The sequence below is a fragment of the Limulus polyphemus genome, unplaced genomic scaffold (genome assembly GCF_000517525.1).
Source record: "Limulus polyphemus unplaced genomic scaffold, Limulus_polyphemus-2.1.2 Scaffold987, whole genome shotgun sequence".
Lineage (NCBI taxonomy): Eukaryota > Metazoa > Arthropoda > Merostomata > Xiphosura > Limulidae > Limulus > Limulus polyphemus.
In genome coordinates, this window is record NW_013666597.1 from 37,391 (window position 1) to 43,336 (window position 5,946).

Sequence of the window (5,946 nt, forward strand, 5' to 3'; positions counted from 1 at the left end):
GATTTCCCAGTGTCCTCTACAACAATTCAATCACACAGAAATCCATAGGCGCTGTATCTGGCGACTAAGCCGACATGTCTTATGGAATAATACGAATGCTTGTTTCATTTTTCAGCTGCTTGAGGTATGCAATGGTTGAATGGGAAGTATCACTGGAAGCCTTATTTTTGTGAACCCAGTTGGCCTCATTTTTAGATGGAAACCTTTCTTGATTTTGTTGTATACTTTTGCCTGACGTATGTGATAGCTTTTGTCACTGACCTTTGTACTCGTGTATTTTCACCTGTTACAAGACATCACACTTTGTTTATCATGTTTCAGTTCTGTTTCTGGACGTTCTTGGTTCCCCAGGTTGATCCATATTTCTTTGTTTTTTCAATGCTATTATGAACAAGGAATATTCCCGTCTTGGAAGCCCTCCAGTGGCACAGCGGTATGTCTGCGAATTTACAACGCTATAATCCGGGTTTCGATACCAGTGGTGGGCAGAGCACAGATAGCCCATTGTGTAGCTTTGTGCTTAATTACAAACAAACAAACTGTCTTGGAAATATCGAATCTCGATCTGAACTCATTTTTAAGATGTGAATGCACGAATATTTTGCATCATAGAGGGTTGTTACATACTCTTTCTAAAAGCGATCAATTTTCGTTAGCATCGCATTACCTACGCAACGCCAAAGAATGTCAAAATGTAGTTTTGATACATTCCTTTCCATCGCAACTTTATACTGGCTATGTCTGTCAAGCGATTTGCGAACTCAAAATCGTTTTAATATAACGTATCAAACTCTCTGTAGTACCTACAAATTGTAATTAATTTGTTATTTGTTAATTGGAAAGTTTAAAAACCTTCGACAAGTTTTATATACTAAACGTTTTGCCCTGTCTATTACTATGCTGATCATATGTTTATACTGTATATATTTGTAAATGTGTATACTTTTATATTTATGTAAAAATATGTATGGTAAAATAAATTATTGATAGATATAAATATTTTATGAGAGAGAAGTCAGAGGCTGGTATTAAGTATGCTAGAACGTTTTAAGTATGCTTTCAGTGAATGATTATACCTAACATTTGCATTTCAAACCAACTTTCTTTGTTCTTTCGTATGAATCGTATTGTTAATTATTTTTTCACAACTCTTTCATATATAATATGTGTCAGTGAAGTATTAATTAAAATCACGAAACTGGCTATTTTATGATGCTTCATTCCTGATGAAAAAGACAAGAAATTGACTTGATGAAGTGTTGAAATCTGAGTTCTTTATTCTTTATTTTAGTTTTCAATTTTATATTCTGTATCTTATATGCAATTCAACTCTTAGCTGATATTTCAAATTATGTGCTTTATATTTCAAACTGTTATTACATTTCGCTTAGCTGTACATATTTCAAGACGATTAGCATACGTTGCCAATACCATTATAGTTCTAAAAACAACTTGTTTGGTTAAATATTTTCAGAAACAGGTTCGTAGTTTTCTTTGTTGATAACAAATGTCAAGTAAGCATGTAACATATCAAATTTTGATTTTTTTTCTGTTTTTTTCTCTCTCTCTCAAACTCATTATCTTTATGCGCAAGTTTCCATTAGGTACTCTTCTAACTTGGATTAGGCCTTTTGCTCTTAACCACACGCTGCGATAAAAGCATAATTTGACAACATTAATTAGATTCTATTGAAATACAGATCTGATGATGCAACGTGTTTATCTTGATTTCAAGACTTTGGCTGGGCTTATGGTTGTCGTGTTCGTTAAAAGACAATTGGAAATTATTTGATTTCAACAGAGGTACCTAGAAGAGCGTCTGGTCTTAGAAACAGACACAATTTCGAAATATGTACTATTGAATTAATAATTTGTATACGAGCATTAAAAAGATAGCCGTTTATGACGTCATTTTATGGTTTAGAGACACGACATTGCCACTTAAACGCATCACATCTTGAACGTGATGAGTTGTTTCATTAAAAGTAGTATTGAAAGATGGCTAGTATACCACTTGGACAACAATGACATTGATATATTCATTATTCCATTGGAAAGTGTTAAATTACTCTAACATTTTGTGTTATTGTTTTAGTTACAAGTTTCTATTTCGCCATGTTCTAACGAATCATGCTTAATGGCAATCAGAAAGTTTTGCATTATAGAACCAATCAAAACTATGGATCTAAAAACAGTTAGTTTCTAACGACTAAGGAAAAGGTTTGGAGTCATATGGCAACGCCCTCAGGTGACTCAGCTATTAGCTTGAGGTCTTATAACACTAAAAGCAGGGTTCGATCCATGCGATGAGCACAGTACATGCTATGCAGCTTTGTGCTTACTGACAAAACAAATATATATCCATCAGAACCATTGATAAATGTATATGTTTATATAATAGAAGATCCCTAAAAAAATGTAATGCGGAAAAGATCCTATGAACTTCTTTATTACTAAATCACTGCCAACAGTTTTATACGTGGCAATATTAAACCATGCATAAAAGTTACAATTACATGCTTGCTAAAATTCAACTATTTTTATAAACACTTATGATTTGTCTCCAATTTTAAACAATCTTTATAAATAAGACGCATTAATTACTTATGGAAAACTGTGGCGATTGAATATCATTTATTGTCACTATTATTAATCTGTATGACTATGAAGTCCAGGGAGGCCAATTTTGTGGTTAGGAGGAGTAATTGCCCTCACCCCAGATGTGATGTAAAGCTACAGTACCATTCGATCCCAAGCTACATATTGATGTAGAGCAACAACAGTACAATCCAATCCCAAGTTACATATTGATGTAAAGATACAGTACAATCCAATCCCAAGCTACATATTGATGTAAAGCTACAACAGTACAACCCAATCCCAAGTTACATATTGATGTAAAGCTACAGTACAATTCGATCCCAAGCTACATATTGATGTAAAGCTACAGTACAATTCGATCCCAAGCTACATATTGATGTAAAGCTACAACAGTACAATCCAATCCCAAGTTACATATTGATGTAAAGCTACAACAGTACAATCCAATCCCAAGTTACATATTATTGCATTTTCACTTTATCAAAATCAAAGAGATCTTGGTGAGCTAATGGACTTATAACCTCTATATGAATGTGTCCACTCCACCCATTCCCCCAAAAAATCTCAAACGGTGTTACTGCTGAAGTGTAAATTGTTACTAATTTTTCAGTTATTTATTATTATTATTAGTAGTAGTACTTTTCGACTGTTGATCTGCTGCCCTCTTCAGGGAAGAATTGAAAAGATGTGTATGTGTTTCAGTATTTTTTTGTTAGAACAACACGTGGGTTATCCACTAAACTATGCTCTTGTATCCTCCTTGGAACTTGAATCAACTATTTCAAGAGAGATATCCAGACTTTGCTGGTTTCGTTGCTAGGTTGATTGGGTATGTTATTAGTTAGTAGAAAGCTTCAGTTTTCTTAAACATCAGTTTAAGCTTCTGTCATTTTCTTGATTGAAATATATTTAACTCGAATTCCCATGAAATATTTTAAATGTTCATATTATTTTGTCTTCTATATTATAGATTGTATACGAATAACCCCAAATTTTGTTTTTGTTTTTTGTAACGAGAAAAGTATGAAATGCTAATCTTCAATGCTAAATGATTTCGAACCGCAACTGCCCTCTTATCTTCTCTCATAAAGTTCAGTTTGATGTGTGTGTTGCCTTATTTCGTATACATTAAATATTTGTATGTGCCTGGTAAAATGCGTACACTGTGAGAAAAATCGCATTTACGTTTAAACATGTTGAAATCGCTTATATATATATATATATATATCTTTCTAATGAAATGCCTCAAATTTTTTGCAGTTCATCAGGGCAGATGATGATGATGTTATTTCCTGCAGCCATGGTTCAGGATAAGGTATTCAGCTAATGTTCTAATATCAGAAGCAAATAGACGCCATTAAAAGAACAGTATGTCACACCTTATTGGTAAGTTACTACCAAGAAAACTTGAACAATTAGAAAAAAAATTCTAAGTTGAATCTTCCTTGACATAAATTTTGCCATAATAAATATTTCCAATTAACTTTAATTCTAATAGCGATTAACTACACAGAAAAGAGCTTGGGATTTGCAAAACCGTTCGAGATATAAAAGTTAGAACCATGAAAGATTAGTAATATTTGAGTTTCCGTGGCGAAAGAGCTATCATGCAGCATCAGCTCTCATCAGCCATGTTGTGGTGGATATCACAACAATCAGACCTGTTGTGGTGTATATCACGACAATCAGCCCTACTGTGGTGTATATCACGACAATCAGCCCTGTTGTGGTGGATATCACAACAATCAGCCCTACTGTGGTGGATATCACGACAATCAGCCCTGCTGTGGTGGATATCACAACAATCAGCCCTACTGTGGTGGATATCACGACAATCAGCCCTGCTGTGGTGGATATCACAACAATCAGCCCTACTGTGGTGTATATCACGACAATCAGCCCTGTTGTGGTGGATATCACGACAATCAGCCCTGCTGTGGTGGATATCACAACAATCAGCCCTGCTGTGGTGGATATCACGACAATCAGCCCTGTTGTGGTGGATATCACGACAACCAGCCCTGCTGTGGTGTATATCACAACAATCAGCCCTGCTGTGGTGTATATCACGACAATCAGCCCTGTTGTGTGGATATCACGACAATCAGCCCTGCTGTGGTGGATATCACAACATTCGTTCAAAGGAACGAGTCAATTTCGTATCATTTTTGCTCATATAATGTATTCTAATATAGAAATATTTGATCGTTTTCAGCGTTTTAATGGGCTTACTTACTTAGTTTCTTGATTTTCATATGATTAACACGTTTGCGTAATTCTGGGTATATTTCTAAAACTTACTCAGCGAAAATATTATTGTAAAAGAAATCAAAAATATGGTAGAAACTCCTTCATAAAAATATAGTAGATGCGTATTGAAGAGAACCAAAAGTAATAGTACGTTATAATAGCTGTTCTTAATATGGGAAAAAAACGTAATGGGAGATGATTAACAAAACTAGTTGAACAATATTGCCCTTAATGAGTATATGATAAAACATACTAGTATGATTATAATTATTAGGGTCAAAACTGATAAGATAATATACACATAAACACAAATATCTATATATATAATGTAGAGTATAACCCGAGAATAGTACGTGTCCCTTTTCGTAGAGAACTCGTGGCCTAAAATACCAAACCGGAAGTTACATTATCGTCAGGGGGCGCTCTAATATGGTACGCTTAGATAACATAAGCATTATTTTCTCTTAGCTTGATAATCAGTTTGTTTTGTTTGTAATTAAGCACAAAGCTACACAATGGGCTATCTGTACTCTGCTCACCACGGGTATCGAAACCCGGATTCTAGCGTTGTAAGTCCCCAGACATACCGCTGTGCCACTGGGGGGCTTGATAATCAGACTATTAAAGAATAATAGATGAGTAAAGTGATAAATATCTGTAAGAAACGAAAAATTGGAGCTCCGAAGTTTTTACAGAAATAATTATGTAGTAAGTGGGTAACTTAAGCATTGATAAATGTGAAAAAAAATCGAAAAATATTTTGAAATAATACCATGGCTAGAAAGTTTATGGTTGTTACAGGTAATGATTACGGTTCATTCAAAAGATATGCGGCATGTATAGTTATTTTAGAAAAAAAAGTGGGTTAGCTAGTGTTTAAGGAAAAGTAGGCTTAAATCTAATGATGTATATTGAAACGACACAGTGTGTCTCAACTTCATTGAAAAATAAGGTAAAGGTTCTTTGAATAAGCTATTCTGCATGACGTTGGTTTAGAAATGTTTCGATTTATATATATATATATATCAATGTCTGTGTGTGTGTGCGTGTACTTAGTCACGTGTAAATTTGTATGCATATGCGATGCATATATAT